We start from the raw sequence: 13430 nt of genomic DNA on the forward strand, positions 1-13430 counted from the left end.
ACACCGAGACGATCCTTACTTCAACTGTTATTTGATACTGCCGAGTTGTTTTGAGACAACACACGTATAAGTACTCAAGTAGTCAGCCTGTACCACGTAGAAAGCCTCTCGCATCAATTTGAGGATTACCGATCAACACCGATCATTAACCAAGGTTAATATTTTACTGCGGCTCATTTTATTTAGGCTTAAAAATAAACACAATTGACAAGTTTCTTTCCCCTGCATTCTTGATCGCACATGTAAATAGCACGTTGGTCTCAAATAAGACATTGATACAATGCAACACTTGCCGTCAGTATTTGAAAATATTGATTAAGTAGGTATAGAAAATTAATACACGCACACTATTATCAGAGACATATATACACAGGCCTAAATCATTAGTCCGCAAACAACGAGGGTGATGAAAACTCAGCACTTTGAACACAGCCACCGACATGCTGTGAATTTGAAAAGCTTCCCAAATTAGTAACACAGGCACTAGACGTTCTGTCAATTAGTATAACAATATTGGAAGAATTTAAACCATTCCTATTGTAAGCTATAAAACTAAATTTATATCGGGGTGATTGAAATGAGGAAAGGAGAGGGGGGGCTGATAAGGAATTCAGGGCCCCCTTTTTTGTGGGAAAAATTGGTTGTTTATATTGGGGGTAAGAAAGAAGGGAGGAGTTTTAAATACTAAAGAACCCAATGGGATTAAATTTACTAAAACTTTCATATGAATATATACATGATATAACTTGTAAACTGTAAGAGATAAACACACGTCATAGTCTACAGAAATGATGCTGGCACAATAAAACAAATCACATGAAATATAGGGTGAGTCCCTGGAGGTAGTCCATGCCCCTCTGATTTGATAATATGCTATTATTATGTAAACTGTCCAGATCTCCACCCCTAAACCATACATATTATTGAATGGGACAATAAAACAAATCAATTAAAATTAAAGGGAAGTCCCTGGGGGTCACCGCGACACCCCACCCTGTTCAATCTGAGAATGTGCTATTATCATGTTAACAGTCCAGATCCCCACCCCTATACCATGTATATTCTTGTATGGGACAATAAAACTAATCAAATGAAATTAAAGGGAGGTCGGGGGGGGGGGGGGGGGTGTTCACCCTACCCCGTTCAATTTATGAATGTGCTTGTGAGTGACCCAGATCCCCACCCCTAACCCAAATATATTCTTGTAGGGGACAAAATATAAATGAAATGAAATAAAAGGAAGTCCCGAGGGGGTCACCCAACTCCCTCTTGATTGAAAACTTGTATACAGTCAAGTTCCCCATCCTAAACCATGTATATTCTTGTATGGAACAATAAAACATATCAAATGAAATATAGGGAGAGTTCATGGGGGTCAACCCCACCGCCACATGTTTGAAAAACTTTTAAACTATTGACACACATCACATCATGATTGAGATCCTCAGTGGTAAGGTGGAAAAATTTCCGGATCCCTGATCCCCACCCCTAAATCATATATAATCTTGTATGAGACAGCAAAACAAATCAAATGAATATGGGACCATAGGAATGGCGAGTTATGGAAGCTTTCGTTTGGGAGATTTTGTAACAGCATCCTGTTACAATTACTTCTTGTTTGAACATAAGTTTGGTTTTTATTATGCATGTCTTTCTTCTACATATTTGGATAAATAGCTTCATAATCTGTCATATTGCAAGTTGAACCTTCTTCAGTAGGCCTATCCCCATCAGAGACCAAATGATGCACAAGTAAGGTATAGGTAACAATATGAATGCAACTATGAGCAAAAGCCATACCAATGGCGAATCCAGGGGGAGGATTCCAGGGTGGAAAGTTCAACTTGGAACCCCCCTATTTTTAGGACACTCAATGCATTTGAATGGGAAAATATAGTTGGAACAACAACCCCCCTCCCCACCCTTCTGTCTTGGGTTGGGAACCCCCTTTTTAAAATGGCTGGATCCACCTGGGCATACTATCTAGCTAGCTATAAAGGCTTTAAAATATGAAATAAATCAAACATGGAAATTAACGGTGTAGATATGGTAGACAACTGTTTTGAATTTTAAAAAAGCCTTTAATAATAATGTTAAATTTTGTGTGCATTTATTTTTGCTTACTTTCAATAATCATGATAATAAACAAAATTCAGTGATTGATTATTTAAATTTAAAAAAAAAATCTGCATACATGTTATAAAATGGGAAGTGAAAACTGGGACTTTGTCAAAGAGACAACAACCCAACCAAAGAGTAGACAACAACCCAACCAAAGAGCAGACAACGACCAAAGTTCACCTATGTGTCTTCAATGCATTGAGAAAACTTCGGCACTGGTCTTCAGCTCATAAATAAATCAAAAATGAGAATGAGATGCAGCTCTCAGTTGCTAATAAAAACCTCACAATAACATAAATAAGTTCTGATTATCAGAATATACAGTATTGCAACATTCTCTCAAAATTTACACATGGAGCTGAGAAACTAAAATTAATCATGCTAATTTAACATTTAAGTCCTTGAATTCAATCTTAATATGCATACTCCTGTACAAAGGAATATAAGTATGCAATAGACATATATGGTCTTCAAAAATTAGAGTATTGATGCTATTAATTTATGACAAGATCTTAATCAAGTAATAATTTTGGTTTGTTTTAATATTTCGGAGGTTAGTATGACCTTTTTTTTTGTGATGATGTTTTCGTTTTAAGTTGAAAAAAAATTGTTTGGACCAACAAAAATAAAAACACAAACATGACAAAGTTAATCTAGAATTATGTTTTTATCATTTTTTTATGTTTAGGTTGTCAGCAAGATGAAAAGAACAAATATGCAGTTTAATAAAAGTCAAAGTGTGGATAAGCTTCAAGGTTCAAGGTCCTACCTTTGCAGATTTTCATATTTTGCATGAATGAATTTAAAGTTTATATCATGGACGGCAGTGAAAGAAAAAAAAAATCTTTTCAATTTCCCTGCTACGAAGGATAAATGTAAAGACATCTTGTTTTCCGTAAGTTTTAATTATGTTCTGGTTTTTTGGGGCTCGCTGGTCTTAACCATTTTTTTAGCTCACCTGGCCAAAGGGCAAGTGAGCTTTTCTCATCACTTGGTGTCCAGCGTCCGGCGTCGTTAACTTTTATAAAAAATCTTCTCCTCTGAAACTGCTGGGCCAAATTTAACCAAACATTGCCATAATCATTATTAGGGTATCTAGTTTAAATATTGTGTCCGGTGACCCGCCTAACCAACCAAGATGGCCGCCATGGCTAAAAATAGAACATAGGGGTAAAATGCAGTTTTTGGCTTATAACTCATAAACCAAAGCATTTAGAGCAAATCTGACATGGGAAGAATTGTTCATTAGATTAAGATCTATCTGCGTAGAAATTTTCAGATGAATCGGACAACCCGTTATTGGGTTGCTGCCCCTGAATTGGTAATTTTAAGGAAATTTTGCTGTTTTTTGGTTATTATGTTGAATATAATTATAGATAGAGATAAACTGTAAACAGCAATAATGTTCAGCAAAGTAAGATTAACAAATAAGTCAACACAACCGAAATGGTCAGTTGACCCGTTTAGGAGTTATTGCCCTTTATAGTCAATTATAACCATTTTTCGTAAATCTTAGTAATGTTTTACAGAAATCTTCTCCTCTGAAACAACTGGGCCAAATTAACCAATCTTGACTACAACTATCATTGGGGTATCTAGTTTAAAAAATGTGTGGCTTGACCCTGCCAACCAACCAAGATGGCCGCCATGGCTAAAAGTAGAACATAGGGGTGAAATGCAGCTTTTGGCTTATAACTCAAAAACCAAAGCATTTTGAGCAAATCTGACAAGGGTAAAATTGTTTATCAGGTCAAGATCTATCTGCCCTGAAGTTTTCAGATGAATCAGAGAATCTGTTGTTGGGTTGCTGCCCCTGAATTGGTAATTTTAGGGAAATTTTGCTGTTTTTGGTTATTATCTTGAATATTATTATAGATAGAGATAAGCTGTAAACAGCAATAATGTACAGCAAAGTAAGATTTACAAATAAGTCAACAAGACCAAAATGGTCAGTTGACCCCTTTAAGAGTTATTGCCCTTTGAAGTCAATTTTTAACCATTTTTCGTAAATTTTATATATCTTTTACAAAAATTTTCTCCTTTGAAACTGCTGGGCCAAATTAATCCAAACTTGGCCACAATCATCTTTGGGGTATCTAGTTTAAAAAAATGTGTGGCGTGACCCGCCAAACCAACCAAGATGGCCGACATGAATAAAAATAGAACAGGGGTAAAACGCAGTTTTGATTCTTAACTCAAAAACCAAAGCATTTAGAGCAAATCTGACATGGGGCATAATTGTTAAACAGGTCAACATCTATCTGCCTTGAAATTTTTCAGATGAATTGAACATTCTGTTGTTAGGTTTCTGCCCCTGAATTGGTAATTTTAAGGAAATTTTGCTGTTTTTGGTTATTATCTTTAATATTATTATAGATAAAGATAAACTGTAAACAGCAATAATGTTCAGCAAAGTAAGATTTACAAATAAGTCAACATGACCAAAATGGTCATGTTGACCCCCTAAGGAGTTATTGCCCTTTATAATCAATAGGATTTCGCTATATTTTTCTATCTAAAAAAAACTTATCTTAGACTTAAAATCGGGTCACTGTTCATTTACGCTCACAATCTGCCTTCGATGAGTTAAAAAAGATATTTCAATTTTAATGCCCCCAAAGATGGCATTTTTACAGCAAAGGGAGATAACTTGAAGCTTTTTCAATGAGATCTAGAATTTAAAAGTCACCTTGGGCCAACATGAATTGATTTTTATGCCCCACCTATGATAGCAGAGAGGCATTATGTTTTCTGGTCTGTTCGTCCGTCTGTCTGTCCGTTCCTTCGTCTGTCTGTTTGTTCGTCCATCCATTCGTCCGTCTGTCCCGCTTCAGGTTAAAGTTTTTGGTCAAGGTAGTTTTTGATGAAGTTGAAGTCCAATCAACTTGAAACTTAGTACACATGTTCCTTATGATATGATCTTTCTAAATTTTAAACCAAATTTAACTTTTGACCCCAATTTCACGGTCCACTGAACATGGAATATGAAAGTGCATGTTTCAGGTTAAAGTTTTTGGTCAAGGTAGTTTTTGATGAAGTTGAATCTCCAATCAACTTGAAACTTAGTACACATGCTCCTTATGATATTATCTTTCTAATTTCAATGCCTAATTATATTTTTTATCCAATTTCATGGTCCATTGAACATGGAAAATGAAAGTGCGAGTGGGGCATTAATGTACTTTGGACACATTCTTGTTTTGAATTATTTTTCTACTATATGATAAAGTAACAAAATTCTACTAAAGGTAACTGATAAAATTTGTAATCATGGTAATGAAAAATAAGTGTTTAATTTTTTTCTGAAAATCTTATGTTTTGGGATATCAAAAATATCTCATTTTTAATTTTAATAAAGAGGAAGATTATTGATGTATGTATAACTGTATATAAAAATGAGACAGCAAGCCAACAACACAAAAAATAAGGATAAAACAATATATATTTTTCGTAGAAATGTTATAATTTCCAATATTCCAAAGAGTTCTAGTTTTTTTTTTTAATGAAATAAAGTTGAACTGTCAGAACTTCAAAAGCTTCAGGAAATGTTATTTCTTTTTTCTGCGTTTTGTAAAATATATTGCAAATTCTTGTGAATAATGGAATGGTATCATAATTGTCTAAAGTTTTAACATTGACCTTTTTATATATAGCTTGGGAAAATACCCAAATGTTATAAAGAAGAATCAATTAATTGATTGTTATATAGTATTAGAATAGGAAGATTTGGTATATTGATAATTTGACAACTCTCCATCAGAGACCAAAGGAAGTAGGCGGTTAGCAACTGATGACCATGATGACACTGGACAACCTTTAACAATCAGTAAAATACATACCGCATAGCTATTTTTATTGAAAATCATATTAACACTACATGTATGCAAACAATTTTGTATAATCAATAACTTCAATTTTTGTTGGTTCTTTTTCAGAAGGATTGAAATTCATCACCTAGAATAAATGAAGAAAACATAGAAACAAGACCAGAATACATTCAAAGACAATGTTGGATCAGTTATTATTTTCATCAGTCAGTCAATGATTTAGAGTTCTTTAAAATACCAAACGATCTTGAAACCACAATAATGTCAATGTTCTTTGCTGAATGACCAAAAAGTGGACTATACAAACACACAATGCTTGGTGATAAGAAACTACTAATGTTTTGTGTGGAGAGATATTGTGAAAAAATTACATTTACTTAAATAGCTACTATATGTTTAGCCTAATAATAGAGTTTTTCAGATTTCAAATGGTATATAATTGTGTTTCGAAAAAGTGTTCTATAATTCATAAATAAACATATATGATACTTGCAATATCTGCTTTGTTGTTTAAAATTTAAATTTTGAACAGTTATAGAAAAATATGTTGAATTAATATTTCCAAAGAAAAAAAGATATTCAATTTAAAAGATTCATCTTATAACAATTTACTAACAAAATAGAATATATTATAACATACACATTACTGCATATTTTCATCTATATATTTATAATAAAAATCCCATAGGATTTTATTTTGTCCCATGGGATATTAAAAATCCCATGGGATAATTATAATCCCATGGGATTTTTTTTGTCCCATGGGACAACAAATATCCCATGGGACTACAATTATCCCATGGGACCAAAAAAAATCCCATGGGATTTAACCAAAATCCCATGGGATAATGGTAAATCCCATGGGATTTTGCCCTGTCCCATGGGATATTGAAAATCCCATGTTTTTATAAATCAAATAGCAAAATAAATATAATAGTAACAGTAGAAAACCAATGAAATTATTGAATCCCATGTAATTCCGCACATTTTGGTTATATACATGATACTGTAGCTCTTATTTGAGGCGGCGGCAGATTTGCAAATGAGTGTTTTGCAAATTAAAAGTGTCCAGTGTTATAAGACAGAAATACATGTATAAAGCAACGGTTCATTTTCCCAGGGACACGCTGTGTGCAACTTTCTTTAACATAGTAGCACTAGCTTGTGCTTGGAAAAATGTGCTTCACTTCGTCATAAGGAAGTTACAGATTGATACAAGAAAATGAACGTGAACTAGTCTGCATTGGGACAAACGTATGCAAATAGTAACGATAAAATATATCATTTGTTAAAAATTTCAATATACAAAGAAAATCGTAAATAAATTCATTAATCTCTGAAAATCATCGTGATTATCTCCCTTTCAAAATCGTCTAAACTTAGCTTGGGATACAAACATCGACCTGATCAATTATGACACTAATCAATATTCAACGACTGTCTCATATGTTCTAAAACATCAGAAGCTCAACGAAGAGATGCGATATGACACTTATCAATTGTTGACACCTTAGACCTTAAATACAAAGATTTGATGTAAGATTGTCAGAACGAATATTTCATCCGAAGAAGAAAGTCGAAAATAAAGCTGAGATCTTCCCGGGTACTTACTTAGTGCTAATGATAAATGTACATTAGCACTAGTCTGTGCTTGGAGAGGGGACTGGCAATTTGCATCTTAGAGGAAGAATAAAAAACAGATGAAAATTTGATAACATCAGAGAAGCCGAGAAAATTACATTGAGATCTCTCCAGGTTCTTGTTATGTGCTTATGAAAATACAACATTAGCACTAGCCTGTGCTTGGAGAGAGATCAAAGGTTTAGCATCACAACATCAAGAGAAAATGGAAAAGAAAAGCGAGACGAAGACGAAGACTAAGTCGACAGATTTTCAGATCAATCTGATATCTTCCCAAGTACTTGTTATGTGCAAATGATAAACAAGCATTAGCACTAGCCTGTGCTTGGAGAGGAGTCGGAAATAACTTCACCACAGAAATACAGAAGAACTCAAAAGGTACCACCCATGTCCAAAATGTTTCCAGGTACTTGTTATGTGCTAATAATCGATACACATTAGCACTAGCTTGTGCTTGGAAGGATTACGGAAAATTACCGACAAACATAAGACAGAAATACATGTATAAAGCAACGGTTCATTTTCCCAGGGACACGCTGTGTGCAACTTTCTTTAACATAGTAGCACTAGCTTGTGCTTGGAAAAATGTGCTTCACTTCGTCATAAGGAAGTTACAGATTGATACAAGAAAATGAACGTGAACTAGTCTGCATTGGGACAAACGTATGCAAATAGTAACGATAAAATATATCATTTGTTAAAAATTTCAATATACAAAGAAAATCGTAAATAAATTCATTAATCTCTGAAAATCATCGTGATTATCTCCCTTTCAAAATCGTCTAAACTTAGCTTGGGATACAAACATCGACCTGATCAATTATGACACTAATCAATATTCAACGACTGTCTCATATGTTCTAAAACATCAGAAGCTCAACGAAGAGATGCGATATGACACTTATCAATTGTTGACACCTTAGACCTTAAATACAAAGATTTGATGTAAGATTGTCAGAACGAATATTTCATCCGAAGAAGAAAGTCGAAAATAAAGCTGAGATCTTCCCGGGTACTTACTTAGTGCTAATGATAAATGTACATTAGCACTAGTCTGTGCTTGGAGAGGGGACTGGCAATTTGCATCTTAGAGGAAGAAGAAAAAACAGATGAAAATTTGATAACATCAGAGAAGCCGAGAAAATTACATTGAGATCTCTCCAGGTACTTGTTATGTGCTTTTGAAAATACAACATTAGCACTAGCCTGTGCTTGGAGAGAGATCAAAGGTTTAGCATCACAACATCAAGAGAAAATGGAAAAGAAACGCGAGACGAAGACGAAGACTAAGTCGACAGATTTTCAGATCAATCTGATATCTTCCCAAGTACTTGTTATGTGCAAATGATAAACAAGCATTAGCACTAGCCTGTGCTTGGAGAGGAGTCGGAAATAACTTCACCACAGAAATACAGAAGAACTCAAAAGGTACCACCCATGTCCAAAATGTTTCCAGGTACTTGTTATGTGCTAATAATCGATACACATTAGCACTAGCTTGTGCTTGGAAGGATTACGGAAAATTACCGACAAACATAAGACAGAAATACATGTATAAAGCAACGGTTCATTTTCCCAGGGACACGCTGTGTGCAACTTTCTTTAACATAGTAGCACTAGCTTGTGCTTGGAAAAATGTGCTTCACTTCGTCATAAGGAAGTTACAGATTGATACAAGAAAATGAACGTGAACTAGTCTGCATTGGGACAAACGTATGCAAATAGTAACGATAAAATATATCATTTGTTAAAAATTTCAATATACAAAGAAAATCGTAAATAAATTCATTAATCTCTGAAAATCATCGTGATTATCTCCCTTTCAAAATCGTCTAAACTTAGCTTGGGATACAAACATCGACCTGATCAATTATGACACTAATCAATATTCAACGACTGTCTCATATGTTCTAAAACATCAGAAGCTCAACGAAGAGATGCGATATGACACTTATCAATTGTTGACACCTTAGACCTTAAATACAAAGATTTGATGTAAGATTGTCAGAACGAATATTTCATCCGAAGAAGAAAGTCGAAAATAAAGCTGAGATCTTCCCGGGTACTTACTTAGTGCTAATGATAAATGTACATTAGCACTAGTCTGTGCTTGGAGAGGGGACTGGCAATTTGCATCTTAGAGGAAGAAGAAAAAACAGATGAAAATTTGATAACATCAGAGAAGCCGAGAAAATTACATTGAGATCTCTCCAGGTACTTGTTATGTGCTTTTGAAAATACAACATTAGCACTAGCCTGTGCTTGGAGAGAGATCAAAGGTTTAGCATCACAACATCAAGAGAAAATGGAAAAGAAACGCGAGACGAAGACGAAGACTAAGTCGACAGATTTTCAGATCAATCTGATATCTTCCCAAGTACTTGTTATGTGCAAATGATAAACAAGCATTAGCACTAGCCTGTGCTTGGAGAGGAGTCGGAAATAACTTCACCACAGAAATACAGAAGAACTCAAAAGGTACCACCCATGTCCAAAATGTTTCCAGGTACTTGTTATGTGCTAATAATCGATACACATTAGCACTAGCTTGTGCTTGGAAGGATTACGGAAAATTACCGACAAACATAAGACAGAAATACATGTATAAAGCAACGGTTCATTTTCCCAGGGACACGCTGTGTGCAACTTTCTTTAACATAGTAGCACTAGCTTGTGCTTGGAAAAATGTGCTTCACTTCGTCATAAGGAAGTTACAGATTGATACAAGAAAATGAACGTGAACTAGTCTGCATTGGGACAAACGTATGCAAATAGTAACGATAAAATATATCATTTGTTAAAAATTTCAATATACAAAGAAAATCGTAAATAAATTCATTAATCTCTGAAAATCATCGTGATTATCTCCCTTTCAAAATCGTCTAAACTTAGCTTGGGATACAAACATCGACCTGATCAATTATGACACTAATCAATATTCAACGACTGTCTCATATGTTCTAAAACATCAGAAGCTCAACGAAGAGATGCGATATGACACTTATCAATTGTTGACACCTTAGACCTTAAATACAAAGATTTGATGTAAGATTGTCAGAACGAATATTTCATCCGAAGAAGAAAGTCGAAAATAAAGCTGAGATCTTCCCGGGTACTTACTTAGTGCTAATGATAAATGTACATTAGCACTAGTCTGTGCTTGGAGAGGGGACTGGCAATTTGCATCTTAGAGGAAGAAGAAAAAACAGATGAAAATTTGATAACATCAGAGAAGCCGAGAAAATTACATTGAGATCTCTCCAGGTACTTGTTATGTGCTTATGAAAATACAACATTAGCACTAGCCTGTGCTTGGAGAGAGATCAAAGGTTTAGCATCACAACATCAAGAGAAAATGGAAAAGAAAAGCGAGACGAAGACGAAGACTAAGTCGACAGATTTTCAGATCAATCTGATATCTTCCCAAGTACTTGTTATGTGCAAATGATAAACAAGCATTAGCACTAGCCTGTGCTTGGAGAGGAGTCGGAAATAACTTCACCACAGAAATACAGAAGAACTCAAAAGGTACCACCCATGTCCAAAATGTTTCCAGGTACTTGTTATGTGCTAATAATCGATACACATTAGCACTAGCTTGTGCTTGGAAGGATTACGGAAAATTACCGACAAACATAAGACAGAAATACATGTATAAAGCAACGGTTCATTTTCCCAGGGACACGCTGTGTGCAACTTTCTTTAACATAGTAGCACTAGCTTGTGCTTGGAAAAATGTGCTTCACTTCGTCATAAGGAAGTTACAGATTGATACAAGAAAATGAACGTGAACTAGTCTGCATTGGGACAAACGTATGCAAATAGTAACGATAAAATATATCATTTGTTAAAAATTTCAATATACAAAGAAAATCGTAAATAAATTCATTAATCTCTGAAAATCATCGTGATTATCTCCCTTTCAAAATCGTCTAAACTTAGCTTGGGATACAAACATCGACCTGATCAATTATGACACTAATCAATATTCAACGACTGTCTCATATGTTCTAAAACATCAGAAGCTCAACGAAGAGATGCGATATGACACTTATCAATTGTTGACACCTTAGACCTTAAATACAAAGATTTGATGTAAGATTGTCAGAACGAATATTTCATCCGAAGAAGAAAGTCGAAAATAAAGCTGAGATCTTCCCGGGTACTTACTTAGTGCTAATGATAAATGTACATTAGCACTAGTCTGTGCTTGGAGAGGGGACTGGCAATTTGCATCTTAGAGGAAGAAGAAAAAACAGATGAAAATTTGATAACATCAGAGAAGCCGAGAAAATTACATTGAAATCTCTCCAGGTACTTGTTATGTGCTTATGAAAATACAACATTAGCACTAGCCTGTGCTTGGAGAGAGATCAAAGGTTTAGCATCACAACATCAAGAGAAAATGGAAAAGAAAAGCGAGACGAAGACGAAGACTAAGTCGACAGATTTTCAGATCAATCTGATATCTTCCCAAGTACTTGTTATGTGCAAATGATAAACAAGCATTAGCACTAGCCTGTGCTTGGAGAGGAGTCGGAAATAACTTCACCACAGAAATACAGAAGAACTCAAAAGGTACCACCCATGTCCAAAATGTTTCCAGGTACTTGTTATGTGCTAATAATCGATACACATTAGCACTAGCTTGTGCTTGGAAGGATTACGGAAAATTACCGACAAACATAAGACAGAAATACATGTATAAAGCAACGGTTCATTTTCCCAGGGACACGCTGTGTGCAACTTTCTTTAACATAGTAGCACTAGCTTGTGCTTGGAAAAATGTGCTTCACTTCGTCATAAGGAAGTTACAGATTGATACAAGAAAATGAACGTGAACTAGTCTGCATTGGGACAAACGTATGCAAATAGTAACGATAAAATATATCATTTGTTAAAAATTTCAATATACAAAGAAAATCGTAAATAAATTCATTAATCTCTGAAAATCATCGTGATTATCTCCCTTTCAAAATCGTCTAAACTTAGCTTGGGATACAAACATCGACCTGATCAATTATGACACTAATCAATATTCAACGACTGTCTCATATGTTCTAAAACATCAGAAGCTCAACGAAGAGATGCGATATGACACTTATCAATTGTTGACACCTTAGACCTTAAATACAAAGATTTGATGTAAGATTGTCAGAACGAATATTTCATCCGAAGAAGAAAGTCGAAAATAAAGCTGAGATCTTCCCGGGTACTTACTTAGTGCTTATGATAAATGTACATTAGCACTAGTCTGTGCTTGGAGAGGGGACTGGCAATTTGCATCTTAGAGGAAGAAGAAAAAACAGATGAAAATTTGATAACATCAGAGAAGCCGAGAAAATTACATTGAGATCTCTCCAGGTACTTGTTATGTGCTTATGAAAATACAACATTAGCACTAGCCTGTGCTTGGAGAGAGATCAAAGGTTTAGCATCACAACATCAAGAGAAAATGGAAAAGAAAAGCGAGACGAAGACGAAGACTAAGTCGACAGATTTTCAGATCAATCTGATATCTTCCCAAGTACTTGTTATGTGCAAATGATAAACAAGCATTAGCACTAGCCTGTGCTTGGAGAGGAGTCGGAAATAACTTCACCACAGAAATACAGAAGAACTCAAAAGGTACCACCCATGTCCAAAATGTTTCCAGGTACTTGTTATGTGCTAATAATCGATACACATTAGCACTAGCTTGTGCTTGGAAGGATTACGGAAAATTACCGACAAACATAAGACAGAAATACATGTATAAAGCAACGGTTCATTTTCCCAGGGACACGCTGTGTGCAACTTTCTTTAACATAGTAGCACTAGCTTGTGCTTGGAAAAATGTGC

At 34.9% G+C, this 13430-nt stretch overlaps 1 long non-coding RNA gene across 1 annotated transcript; it reads left to right on the forward strand.

Moving 5' to 3' along the window:
- Window positions 1-235: 235 nt before the first annotated feature.
- Window positions 236-6328, forward strand: LOC134695504 (uncharacterized). The gene is made up of 3 exons (XR_010102779.1): window positions 236-319; window positions 2810-3016; window positions 6057-6328. It is a non-coding gene; the product is annotated as an uncharacterized LOC134695504 (long non-coding RNA).
- The last annotated feature ends 7102 nt before the right edge of the window (window positions 6329-13430 follow it).

The sequence above is a fragment of the Mytilus trossulus genome, chromosome 13 (assembly GCF_036588685.1).
Source record: "Mytilus trossulus isolate FHL-02 chromosome 13, PNRI_Mtr1.1.1.hap1, whole genome shotgun sequence".
Classification (NCBI taxonomy): domain Eukaryota; kingdom Metazoa; phylum Mollusca; class Bivalvia; order Mytilida; family Mytilidae; genus Mytilus; species Mytilus trossulus.